The sequence below is a fragment of the Macrobrachium nipponense genome, chromosome 26, assembly GCF_015104395.2.
Source record: "Macrobrachium nipponense isolate FS-2020 chromosome 26, ASM1510439v2, whole genome shotgun sequence".
Lineage (NCBI taxonomy): Eukaryota > Metazoa > Arthropoda > Malacostraca > Decapoda > Palaemonidae > Macrobrachium > Macrobrachium nipponense.
In genome coordinates, this window is record NC_087215.1 from 56,370,283 (window position 1) to 56,384,778 (window position 14,496).

At 37.5% G+C, this 14,496-nt stretch overlaps 2 long non-coding RNA genes across 2 annotated transcripts in view; one reads left to right on the forward strand and one right to left on the reverse strand.

Moving 5' to 3' along the window:
- Window positions 1-7,079, forward strand: part of LOC135200293 (uncharacterized) — a 40,697-nt gene extending 33,618 nt beyond the window's left edge. Inside the window, exon 3 of the long non-coding RNA XR_010311249.1 lies at window positions 6,738-7,079. This is a non-coding gene — a long non-coding RNA (uncharacterized LOC135200293). The remainder of the gene's footprint in view (window positions 1-6,737) is intronic.
- LOC135200294 (uncharacterized) lies at window positions 1,967-10,790 on the reverse strand. Its single transcript, XR_010311250.1, has 3 exons — window positions 10,667-10,790; window positions 4,932-5,054; window positions 1,967-2,125 (listed from the first exon to the last, which is right to left on the reverse strand). It is a non-coding gene; the product is annotated as an uncharacterized LOC135200294 (long non-coding RNA).
- Window positions 10,791-14,496: the final 3,706 nt, after the last annotated feature.

Consider the following 14,496-nt stretch of genomic DNA (forward strand, 5'->3'; position numbering starts at 1 on the left):
ATATATATATATATATATATATATATATATATATATGTATGTATATATATAAAGGTTTTTGCCACGAAGGAAAAAATGAAAAAGCGAGATAGCCGAGTATTTATACATAGCATCACGTTTTATATACTCCGTGATATATATATATATATATATATATATATATATATATATATATATATATATATACAGAGAGAGAGAGAGACGAGAGAGAGAGGAGAGAGGGGAGAAGAGAGAGAGAGAGAAGGGAGGCTGGGGGGGGGGAGGGGGGGGGGGGGTCGGGGGTGGGGGGGAAGGGGGGGGGGGGGAACCGGCACAGTCCATCAGCCCAGGAAACCAGGAGGTAGTTTGTAATCGAACAGTAATAGGTCGTTCCAGTAGAGGCGTAGGATTTCCTTCTTCAGTTGTAGAGGGACATCACGATAGCGCCTATGAAAAGGAAGGGTTATTATTATTATTATTATTATTATTATTATTATTATTATTATTATTATTATTATGCATATTTAAAAGAAAGAAAGAAAACAGGTTACAGAACAAGCAAATAGATTAATGTAGTTGAACAAACACACATACACACACACACATGTTTTCAGTCGGGTATAAACATACGTTACAAATGATTATATATTATATATTATATATATATTATAATATATATATATATAGATATATATAGTAGATATGATATATATATATATATATATATATATATATATATGAGTGTGTGTGTGAGTGTGTATTACAAGCACAAATATGTATACTGTATATTATATGCGAATATATGGATCAATAGTTAAATAGACAGATATATCAGTGTATTTCAGAAAAACGAATGCATTAGTGTAAAACGCCTTTAAAGCAGTAGTCCATCCTCTCTTAAACTCTCTTAAACTGGGAAGGGTAAACAATTACGGAAAATTTGGGTTCATCTGCTTTAATATTTAATGTGGCCAGGATAGTTGGGGTAGGTCATGGTCATGATGCGGTCGCAGGTTATTAGAATTACTAAGTGGATCGTCTTTTTTCTCCCTCACTTGACGCCTTTATGTATGTATGTAGCCTATGGCCACCCTGTGGTAGGGATGTTTAATAAGAATACTACCACCGTAGGTCCTGCGTGTCGTAAAGGAGACTAAAAGGACAGCTGCTGCCTTGCAGTCTTACTCTTTTAGTCAAAGGCTAGGCCCACTGCCAATAACTGTGAAAAGTGCTGCCTTAAAGGTGGACTTTTTAGTCAAAGGCTAGGCCCACCACCAATAACTGCGGTCATAAAAACCCCTTTGCCAAATAATAAACCATGCCTGATGTAAGGAAATGAGCATCAGGCAACCGACCCCTTAGTGTAGGGATAACGGAGGGAAAGAAGAAGATGTAGCCTATGGATGTAGCTACGTCTTTCTTTCTCCCTCAGGTCGCATTTTTCTTCATGGTTTTCCCCTTCATGTCATTATTAACCTCTGACTCGGTTGGTTGCTTCGAGTACGTAGGTCTACGCCATGTCTCTTATTCACTACAAAACCCCATCGTCACTTGTGGGTCGCCCTGTAATGCAGAGGTTTGTCCTGGCATAAGGCCGGCTTAATCAGTACCGGCCACCAATCTGCTGAATTTGCTTTCCTCCAATATGAAACACGTTTGGCTTGGAAGTTTCAGAATTCTCTTCCTCCGTTTTTTCTTTATATATATATATTATATATATATATATATATATATAATGTATATATTATCTATCTATATCTATATTATATATATAATATATATTATTATATATTATATAAACTGTTCATACTGTTGTAATACTGTATACTGTACACAGGGTCTGTTCGACGCATTGCTGTTGGGTCTCTCAGTGAATCACAAACACACATGCACGAACACAAACACACGAACACAAACACATTCAAATGTATATATACTATATATACTACATTAGATTTGCGGATAAACGTACCCAATGTCAGTCCACGGGCTCGCCACAGACCGTTCCTTGTTTTTCTTAATGGAGGGCTCGGAGGGAATGTCGAGCTTACGGAACACGTAGTCGAGGTCCTCGGTCATAGTTTCGAGTTTCACCACGAAGTTGTAATGGAGGAGACACGGAGAGCAGATCCAGTCGATCGGCTTCCTGAAAGAGAGGAGAAGTGGCAACCTCGTCAGGAGAATCGTTCCTTCAGGCGTAGGCGTAGAAGGATCTGAACTTGGAATGAGAATGAAGACCTGCAGATAATATGTTTTTTGTTTTGTCTTTGTTTTAGTTTTCTGTAAAAGAAAGCTATTGAGATGGCTTTGTCTGTCCGTCCGCACTTTTTCTGTCTGACCTCAGAGCTTAAAAACTACTGAGGCTAGATGGTTGCAAATTGGCATGTTGATCAGCCACCCTCCAACCATGTAACATACCAAATTGCAGTCCTCCAGCCTTAGCACCTTTTATTTCGTTTAAGGTTAAAGTTGGCCATGGATCTTGCATCTCGTGGCAGCGCCTTCCGGAGGCAAGGGACGCACCCTCACTCTACCGCATCTGATGAGCAACTGAAGAGCGGCTGGTCTAGTTTATTTGTAAAAAATGAAGTTTGATTCAAATTTGAGAATTAGAGGTATTTTATTAAAATTCGTTGGACGAAAATATAAACTTGTAGAAAAAATATACTGTTTGTAATTTTATCTTTTGTTTTGGTTTTAAGAACAGAAAATTTCGATGCACGTTTGATTGATGATTAGAATGAGATCCAGCGTGTGACTAAAATCAGTTGACTATTTAGATAAATTATTGGGTGGATTATCAGTTATGAGATAGATTATTCATAATATTATAAATTAAGACCTTCCAAATCTTCATTTACACTGTGTTCACTACAAAAACTCATGACGTCATGTAGAGTAATTACACATTAAACGTCAACTATGGTTATGGCGAAATGGTTGTAACATAATTTGTGCAAAAACACCGAAGGCCCTCTAGCGTTGATTAAATATTTGTAACCACTAAATATATCTTTATAGAATTCCTCTTAAAATGGCAGATTGTTTGCTTTTCTAGTAACTGATTCTCTTTCTGTATTTCCCATTACCTTCTGGTTGGACTCCTTTCGAATGAAGACCTTAATATTCTTTGGAGGCTTGAATTTCAATGCAATGGCCCCTTTGGGCTTGTTCCATATGAATAGGGTTCATCTTTTAATGGAACTTATTTTAACTGAGCCCGAAAGGAACTATACATTGTATATTCACTTGAGAAATAGTTCTTCAACACGGTACATCCATTGGATATAGTGTTGAATGTGCTTTGTATCCTAATTTGGCCTTTTTATTTTATTTTAATACCTATTTTAAAAAAAATGGTATGTCTTAGTTTAACCAGACCACTGAGCTGATTAGCAGCTCTCCTAGGGCTGGCCCAAAGGATTAGATATTTTTACGTGGCTAGGAACCAATTGGCTACCTAGTAACGGGCCCTACACCTTATTGTGAGATCCGAACCACATAATATCAAGAATATTGTGGGATCCGAACCACATTATATCGAGAGATGAACTTCTAATAACCAGAAATAAATTCCTCTGATTTTACGTTGTTAGAGCAGGGAGTCGAACTCGTGACTACCGAATCGGTAGGCGAGCACGTAAAGACCTATTTAAAGCAGCCATGAATTCTTAATGTGAAATTCCGATTTCCATTGGTATATGACCCACATATTCAATGAGTTGGGCTCTTTTAGGCGAGAGTGTCCCGTCCTAAAAGTTCGTCAACAAACATTTCTCAAAAGGCCATTAAATTTTTAATTCTGCGGTCGTATAGGGATGTTTATATGCGCGGCGTGGAATGTAAATTTTGATTTGGGGCAGCTATCGAAGGATCATTTAAGTATTTTATTCCGTTAGAATGCACACATTTCAAGGGTGCCTTGTAGACATTTTTTTTTTCTGCACATCCTCAAGTAAGGATTGTGCAGACTTCTTTAATTAAGAATTCGTAAAATAGTTGTTAAGCGCCTCAGTGGCGTGATCGGTATGGTCTTGGCCTGCCACATCGGTGGCCGCGAGTTCGATTCTCGGGCATTCCACTGAGGGGTCGGAGATGTGCATTTTTGGTGATAGAAGTTCACTCTCGACGTGGTTCGGAAGTCGCGTAAAGCCGTTGGTCCCGTTGCTGAATAACCACTGGTTCCATGCAACGTAAAAAAAAAAAAAAAAAAAAAAAAAAAAAAAAACAATTCGAACAAAAAAACAAAGTAAAATAGCTGTTTCTCTTTGGGCAACTATTAAAGTTTGGAAAATGCGTGTTTCTGCCTAGGCAACCTTTCTATTCAAGCAACTCCTCCGTGCCATCAGTCTTGGCAGAAAATTGCTGCCAATTTTTGGCAGTGAGTCACAAAGTGGAGTGAGGCACCAGACTGAGTCACTTGGTTTCTTACTGATCACCCACGCTCACTCAGATGGCTACTGACCTTTGACTCATTCCCAATTATACTAGACTCTTACGGTTTTTTGTGAGTTTCAAAGCATGATTTTTAATTTTCTGTGAAAGAAAACTATTGAAATGGATTTTTAGTCTTCTGTAAAAGAAAATTAGTAGGAAGACTTTGTCTGTCTGTCCCCACTTTTTCTGTCCGCCCTCAGATCTTCAAGAATACTGAGGCTAGAGGGCTGCAATTTGGTATGTTGATCATCCACCCTCCAATAATCAAACACAACAAATTGCAGCCCTGTAGCCTTAGTAGTTTTTATTTGATTTAAGGTTAAAGTTAGTCATGATCATGCGTTTGGCACCGCAACAACGAAGGCCACCACGGCCGGCTAAGAGTTTCCGTGGTTAAAAGTTTAATACAGCGTATATAACGCTGTACAGAAAAGTCCATTGCGCCGAGGAAACTTTGGGGCAATTTTTGCTTTTCTTTTTTTGGTGCGGTTGCAAGCCATACACTCACGACTCACCAGTGGTTATCGACGATGTTATGCTGGTGCGTGTAGACGACGTGACGCAGAAACATCGGGAAGGTAAGGACGAATCGCCCGCCCAATCTTTTGTGGACTTTCATCAGCAGAGATGTCGAGTATCTGGCCGAAGATGAAATAATAAAGATGAATAGAAAAAATATGATGAAAGGTGATCGATGTGAAAGAAAAATAACAGAAAGGGGAAATTTGACAAGTCGGATACCTGAACAAAGAGAAATATGAATTAGAATAAAAAAAAATAAATAAAAGGGAAAACGTACAGTCCTGAGTCACGAGGAAAGTAAATTATACATGATTTGGAAAAGGAGCGTCGGATACCTGGCCATAGAGAGAGAGAGAGAGTAAAAAGGCTAAAATTAACTCCTAAAATAAAAGGAAAACAAAACACTGGATACCAGAGTAAAGAATTCCAGAGCAAAGGATAAATAGGTTGGAATGTTATTACTGAGAAAAGAAAACAGAACGTTGGATACGCGACCGAGTGAAAAAGTAAACTAAAAGAGAAATATGCGAACGATTTCACAGAATGACGTGGCCCCGTGTATCTGCGTTACGAAAGAACGAATGAAAACTGAGAAAATTATGAAACTTCCAAGTGTGAATTATAGTTTTAGGGTTCCTGTATCACCGAGTCCATTTAAGAAGGGTCATTTGCATATACTTGATATTCACGACATTAATGGACGTGGCTGTTATCAATCATCATACTCTTGTCAGAAGATATTCTTCTCGTTTGAAAAGATTTGTGCTTCGTATTTTTAGAATATATATATAGTCTATGTATATATATATATATATATATATATATATATACATATATATGCACATATACACGTATATATATATATGTATATATATGATATATATATATATACACTACATATATATGCATGTATATATATATATATATATATATATATATATAATATATATATATATATATATTTGTGTGTGTGTAATATTCTCTCTCTCTCTCTCTCTCTCTCTCTCTCTCTCTCTCTCTCTCTCTCTCTCTGGTTCAATCGTAATAGACGGGATAGGGGAGCTGGATGATTTAGCCATGTCTTTTGAAAAATTTCACCCTAGTAGTTAATTGGTTGAGGTAGTTTGTCGACATTGGTGGGCCACTTAGTGGCAACCACGATTGAGAAGGGATGGGGCTAGCAACCGCACCCTAGAAGTATTGTTAAGCTTATGGTTGAAAAGGTGGAGGTTTAATTTAATAGATATTCCTAATGTACGGCCTTACCTCGATGATGGTTTTGCATTGTATTTTGCAAGAAAAACCCTGTACCATGTCCGGGGAACGCAACTTGCAAGTATGGAAGTCTTTCATGTCTGTCAAGGGCCTGAGATCCAGGCATATCATAAGAGCAAGGACTTTGGTGGGGTCACTCAGGTAACTTCAATGAATATGTAGAATATTGGATTGTAAAGACTAAATCAGTAGTTCTTAACCTTTTTATTACCACGCCCCCTCTTAGAATTGGTCCTTTCTTTCACGCCCCCCTTGCATCTATGAGTAAAATTCCCTCCCAAATTTAAAGGAAAATTTAAAAAAAAAGATGAGAAAGAGAAGGGGTTTCGAGGGATAGGAAGGGAGGGCAATAATCACAAAACATGGTCAGCCCAACGAGCCTAACTAGAGTAGTAGACTCTAGGAAAGTAACGTTACAAGGCAATACTTTTGCATTTTTATCATAAACTTCTGATTATTAGTCGACACTCTTGTTAAGAGAATAACGAATACAATTAAAGATTTTTAATTTCATTTTTCCGTAGGGTTCGCGGCTCCCTTGGAAATAGCTGACGACCCCCAGGTGAAGAACTGCTGGACTAAATGATATCTCGAGATTGCAACTGGTGCATATAGGAATTATTTTCTTCTTCGAACTACTGGAGGTGTGAAATGTGGCCAAGGCTTTCAAAGGTATGCCATGGTGAGGAAAACGGTTTCATGACGATACGAATCAGTCCTTCTTTGACTTGGCTTGAGTAAGGTTTTGTCATTAAGTACTGTCGAACTCTGAAAAGGCGTAGAATTATTCTAGGAGAGTATCTGTTTGGGATAATCCGGCAGCTTTGTACGCTGGGAATCTGAAAGATCATTTTGGAAAAGCCCTGGAAAGGTACATGGAATTATTGTAGTGAAGTAGTTCTTTGGGAAAATACGGCTGCTTTGAACGTAGGGAATCTGGAAGATCATTCTGGAAAAGCCCTGGAAAGGTACGTGGAATTTTTGTAGTGAAGTAGTTCTTTGGGAAAATACGGCTGCTTTGTACGTAGGGAATCTGGAAGATCATTCTGGAAAAGCCCTGGAAAGGTACATAGCATTATTCTAGGAAAGTAGCTGTTTGGGAAAATAGGGCAGCTTTGTACATAGGGAATCTGGAATATCATTCTGGTAAAGCCTGGAAATGTGTATGGAATTATTGTAGGTAAGTAGTTCTTTGGGATAATACGACAGCTTTGTGCGTAGGGAATCTGGAAGATCATTCTGGAAAAGCCCTGGAAAGGTACATGGAATTATTATAGTAAAGTAGTTCTTTGGGATAATACGGCTTCTTTGTACGTAGGGAATCGGGAAGATCATTCTGGAAAAGCCCTGGAAAGGTACATGGAATTATTGTAGTGAAGTAGTTCTTTTGGAAAATACGGCTGCTTTGTACGCAGGGAATCTGGAAGATCATTCTGGAAAAGCCCTGGTAAGGTACATGGAATTATTGTTGTAAAGTAGTTCTTTGGGATAATACGGCTTCTTTGAACGTACGGAATCTGGAAGATCATTCTGGAAAAGCATGGAAAGGTTCATGGAATTAATGTAGTGAAGTAATTCTTTGGGAAAATACGGCTGCTTTGTACGTAGGGAATCTGGAAGATCATTCTGGAAAAGCCCTGGAAAGGTACATACCATTATTCTAGGAAAGTAGCTTTTTGGGAAAATAGGGCAGCTTTGTACGTAGGGAATCTGGAATATCATTCTGGAAAAGCCTGGAAAGGTGTATGGAATTATCGTAGGTAAGTAATTCTTTGGGATAATACGACAGCTTTGTGCGTAGGGAATCTGGAAGACCATTCTGGAAAAGCCTTGGAAAGGTTCATGGAATTATTGTAGTAAAGTAGTTCTTTGGGAAAATTCGGCAGCTTTGTACATATGGAATCCAGAAAATCTTTCTGGAAAATACCTGGAATGGTACATGGAATTATTGTAGGAAAGTAGATCTTTGGGAGAATAGGGCAGCTTTGTATGTTGGGAATCTGGAAGATCATTCTGGAAAAGCCCTGGAAAGGTATATGGAATTATTGTAGTAAAGTAGTTCTTTGGGATAATACGGCTTCTTTGAACGTAGGGAATCTGGAAGATCATTCTGGAAAAGCCCTGGAAAGGAACGTGGAATTATTGTAGTGAAGTAATTCTTTGGGAAATACGGCTGCTTTGTACGTAGGAAATCTGGAAGATCATTCTGGAAAAGCCCTGGAAAGGTACATACCATTATTCTAGGAAAGTAGCTTTTTGGGAAAATAGGGCAGCTTTGTACGTAGGGAATCTGGAATATCATTCTGGAAAAGCCTGGAGATGTGTATGGAATTATCATAGGTAAGAAATTCTTTGGGATAATACGACAGCTTTGTGCGTAGGGAATCTGGAAGACCATTCTGGAAAAGCCCTGGAAAGGTACATGGAATTATTGTAGTAAAGTAGTTCTTTGGGAAAATACGGCAGCTTTGTACATATGGAATCCAGAAAATCGTTCTGGAAAAGCCCTGGAAAGGTACATGGAATTATTGTAGGAAAGTATATCTTTGGGAGAATAGGGCTGCTTTGAATGTTGGGAATCTGGAGGATCATTCTGGAAAAGCCCTGGAAAGGTATATGGAATTATTGTAGTAAAGTAGTTCTTTGGGATAATACGGCTTCTTTGTACGTAGGGAATCTGGAAGATCATTCTGGAAAAGCATGGAAAGGTTCATGGAATTATTGTAGGAAAGTAGTTCTTTGGGATAATACGTTAGCTTTGTATGTAGGGAATCTGGAAGATCATTCTGGAAAAGCCCTGGAAAGGTACGTGGAATTATTGTAGTAAAGTAGTTCTTTGGAGAAAATACGGCTGCTTTGCACTTAGGGAATCTGGAAGATCATTCTGGAAAAGCCCTGGAAAGGTACATAGAATTATTGTAGGAAAGCAGATCTTTGGGAAATTACGGCAGCTTTGTACGCAGGGAATCTGGAAGATCAGTGTGGAAAATCCCTGGAAAGGTACATGGAATTACTGTAGTAAAGTAGATCTTTGGGAAAATACGGCAGCTTTGAACACAGGGAATCTGGATGATCATTCTGGAAAAGCCCTGGAAAGGCACATGGAATTATTGTAGGAAAGTGGATCTTTGGGAAAATATGGCAGCTTTGTATGTAGGGAGTCTGGAAGATCATTCTGGAAAGGCACATGGAATTATTGTAGGAAAGTAGATCTTTGGGACGATACGACAGCTTTGTACGCAGGGAATCTGGAAGATCATTCTGGAAAATTCATGGAAAGATACATGGAGTGTCAGGTGCTGGACGTACGCTAGAAAAGAAGTATGAAATGTTTGAATTTCAGGATGCAAATTTTCAAGAATGATTTTTCTACTTTGGAGTAAAATATTTTGTCGCTGATTAGGTGAAAACATCTGTTTTTTGATGCAGTGTCGTTTCCAGATATCTGCTGGAGCCTAGGTATCACTTCCAAGATTGGTAAATTCTTTTATAGTTACGTGTTTGCCATGACTTGAACTGTATTCTAAATAGCCTTCCTTCTTTTTTCTTTTGATTTGTTTCTTCATTATTCTCAGGGTTAAGTTGGGTGACAATCGTTATTTTGACGCCAGTTCAATTTATCAATGATTTTCTTTCACCTGTTTATTAAGCTGGATTCCGAGCCCCCGAAGTAGTCATGTTGGTTATTTTTTGTATTTTTTTGTATGGTACAGTAAGACTGTGAAACCAAGGATCTCACAAAATTCCAGAAATCTTCAGGAAATTCGTGAAATCACTAGCTCACTTAGCGACATTTGATCCCCGAGGAGCTAGTCCTAAACACGGCAAAATACTTTTGATCCCCGAAGGACTAGTACTAAACACGGCAAAATACATATGATCCCCGAGGGGCTAGTACTAAAAACAGCGAAATACATTTGATCCCCGAAGAGCTAGTACTAAACACGGCGAAATAATTTGGAACCCGAGGAGCTAATGCTAACCACGGCGAAATACATTTGATCCCCGAGGGGTTAATACTATACACGACGAAATTGTAGATGAATCACTGTTCCGCCGTGTTTAGTAGTACTAGTCCCTAAGTGAATCGGTGATTTCACAAATTCCCGAACAACTGCAGGGATTTCGTGCATGAAACCCTTGGTTTCAAAATGTTGCTGTAAAATATACTCGTACACCACAATCGTTAAAGATGTTTATATGGATGGTATGACAAATACACATATGATAAGGGCTTTGGCATACTCAGGGCATACTAGGGCGGGATGAAACTAAAAGAGACCTTAAGCGGTTATCGTATTAGATTTTAGGAACTGTTTCTAAAAATGGAGTAACGAGGTGATCTGCAATTACCGTATACTATGTTTTAAAAAATGACTGTAGTTTATCTGTGAACATGTGATTACTCGGTTAAAAACATACACACGAGCAAGCATATGCAAAGGATACTTACATTTTGCCAATTTGATGTTTATCTGGCATACCCATCTGTCTCCTTTCGTCGGCTGGGATGAGGTTGTTCGATATTACGGCTGGAAGCCAGTAGTTGGAGAAGTACTTTCTCATGTGCTGCTATGAATAAAGAAAAGTCTAGAAATGCATTGGAAGATTAATGTTTAAAGTGCAATTTCATTTTCCTGATTGTGAGATGGGTTGTTTCATAAATATGTATAACTGAATCACGAAAGTTTGGAACGTGATAAATGCATAAATAAAGATATAAGCTATGAAGAAAAGTTTAACAATGGAGTAGTTGCAAGATCTTTCGACTTAACGTCCTTTACTGAGTCAGTCGGAAGATCTTGTAGCTTCTCCAGTGTTTCACTTTCCTTCGTGGCTTATACCTTTCTTCATATATATATATATATATATATATATATATATATATATATATATATATATATATATATATATATATATATACAACCAATTAATTCCAACATATTTCTTTATTTCCCACGTTTCCTAATAATTTTTTTTTATTACACCACCAAGGACCTGTTGAATAATGAATAAATTACTCAAATAGTTACTGTAAAATAATTTTTAAATCTGAAATCTCTTCTTTCGATGTAAGCTTTATAAATTTTGGAATGGGCTCTGATATTAGAATGTTCCTGATTGGAAACTCTACAACCTGTACGAAAGCTAATCCCCCGATGGGAGTCACTCTGACCCTCAGTAACCTCCTCGTGGATCCGACATATGTCCTCGAGTTACGCTTAGGCCAAGTATACTTATTATACCATGTTAGTGGATAATACAGGGCTTAATCGATCCTTGCAGTTAAAATGGTACCAGTTACCGGATTTTTGGGAATTAATTTTTAATTAACCGCACCCTAATTGACTGTGGATAATTTACACAAACCGTTTTCTGAAAGAGTCATCGTGTTAAAACAGAAATTTGGCGTAAAAGTTTAATTTGGAAACTGTTGGAAGTTTTGTGACATCAGTGAAATTGTTTGTTACGAAAAGCGAAGTTGTTTAGAAAATAAACTTTGTGGAAAGCAGTTATTCATAAAACATTCCGAGATAAAATTAATATCCTGATCAAAGGATTACCAATTCAATGTATTGAAAAACTCCCTGTGGAGGAGAGTAAATACAGAAGTAAGTTTAAAATTATAAACGCAGGAGATGTAGTAATTACATCCTAAACCAGCCAAAGATTCGGCACCTAGGAAATTCGGACTACCGAAAGTACGGATCCACAACTTTCAGACAGTTTATCAATTATAATTCTTCGATGATATTCCGAGGTAGAGCGATTTGGATATTAAAAGACCTAAGAAGCTTAATGTTTGTGGTTATAAAAAAAGCCTCGGTGTATATATATATGTATATATATATATATTATATATATATATATATATATATATATATATATATACACATATAATATATATATATATATATATATATATATATATATATATATATATATATATATATACTATATATATATTATCACATACACCGAGGCATTTTTATAACCCACAAGCATTATACACCACTTTAGAGGGTAATACAGGACTTAATCGATCTTTGCAGTTAAAAAGGAACCAGTTATTACCGGACGACTATATAAGTGATGGACGATCTTTAACGTGAGATATTCTCATGCAAGGATGTCAAAATGTTGTAGTACATCGGTTCGCTGAGTTTCAAGTGTATGTACGTATTTATGTACGTATGTGTGTAAACAAGATTATATATATGTATATAATATATATATATATGTGTGTGTATATTATATATATATATATATATATATATATATATATATATATATATATAAACGTACATACATAAATACGTACATACACTTGAAACTCAGTAAACCGACGTACAGCATTCTGGCATCCTTGCATGAGAATATCTCTCTTTAAAGATCGTCCTTCACTTCTATAAAGTTACTTTTTTTTTTTTATATATAAAACTTGGATAGACTAACAGACGGACCGCCTTACCCAGGCCTTACCTGCATTCTTACGCATCCTTCACTTAAAAGCATAGCGGCATCACCATCTGCAAACAGGTTATTGCCCTTCTGCTTCATTCTCTCTCTCTCTCCTCTCTCGTCTCTCTCTCTCTCTCTATCTCTCTTCTCTCTCTCTTAGTGGGTTTCTGCACGAGTCTTTGTGAAGGCGGAAAGTAATATGAGCCGAAAATAATGTGGTTTACGTTCTTTGCAGTACGCGAAATAAAATTTTTTTAGGCTCTTCAGTAAGAATACGAAAAGGTTTTATGGGTACTGTCCTTCCTGAATATTTATAATTGGATTTGAATGTTTATATTTCCTTTTTTGAGGTGGGGGGGGGGGGGTCGCCCGGGCCATGGATCGGGATTCCATGATTATATTTATGATCTGGGCAGAACCTATAAGACGATCGTTTATTATTATTGCAGTTATATCTGATATTAAGCTCTGAACGTGAAAATATCTCATAGTTCGGATGAGTTTTGGGTGAGGGAGACGTGGATGACTATCCCCATCAATTTCCAGGACTGAATGGGCATGAAAAGACTGAACGAGACATACTTTAGTTTTGGGAAGTTTTCGTTACTCTTCTTTCAGTGAGAGATTGTGACCACTTTCTCTGCTTGTAATAGAAACGTCATTTTGCCCCTCGTGTGTTCATACTTTTGTTATCGTCAGATATCACTTCTTATTCAGTGCATATTTTTGTTGACACCTAATATATTTATGCACGTTACTGTGTGGTACTATATAATTTCAAATGTTTCTTTTTGATTCTCTTTGTATCTCTTTCCATAAAGCCTAATATGTATCATAACAGCGAAAATGTTGCCTGCCTTACCGATGCCTTTTTGTCCCAGACGTATAACATCGGAATTTTTCCATTTTCATAGCGCTGTCGATACGCAGAGACTAGGCGGATCAGCGGATGCCTGGAAAGTTAAGAAAAATGTTTGTGTAAATAGTTAATAAAGGTGTGTGTGCATAACTACCGACATATAAGCAGATAGATATGCACATAAACTTTCAATCTACGCCTGTTCATCAGTTAATTACCAAATGTAATATCAAGGTATGAAAGAGGAAGGAAACTCAAAATTCCCTAAACAGATATAGAAATAATGCCTTCTCAGTAATAGCTGTAGCCTATCCAACATACACTAAGCCACCCCCCACCACCCTAACAGAAAAAATTACGAAGGCTTGATAGATATATTAATCAATAGTACTGATCTTTACCTGGAAAAAAATAATTTAAAAAAGTAAAAGAAATTTCACACATAGTGGATAGAGAGAATATGAATCATCTATTTTACCTTGGAAAAAAAAAGAAAGAAAAACACTTTGCTCTTGCAGTGTGATCGCAGGTTTAATGGAGGCTGTAATTTGCAACAAACTTTTGGTGTTCGATGCGAGCATCACTGAGTCCCAAGGAAGGCACTATTATCAGTCTAAGGAGCGTCCATATTACGTCAAGAGGTCTTCCTCCCTTACTAACCTAACAGTGATGACCCTGCTAGCTTTAGCTATCGCTTTCGGAAGGTTGGGCTGTCCCATGAAGGCTTTCCATCTCTTGTCTTTTTGTTGGTAGATGCTCGGAGAGTGGTTGACCCTCTGGAGATGAGTCCGCCATGTTGTTGATCCAGACTGAAAGGGAGAATTATTGGTCAATGAACGTCACCACTTCTCTTGGTTCAGTCGTGTCCCTTCAGCTGTGCTCGACTGAAGGAAAGAAAGCCTGACTACATCAAATTTAAATTTGAGTTACAGGATATGTTTGACATTCAGTTACTTCGATCT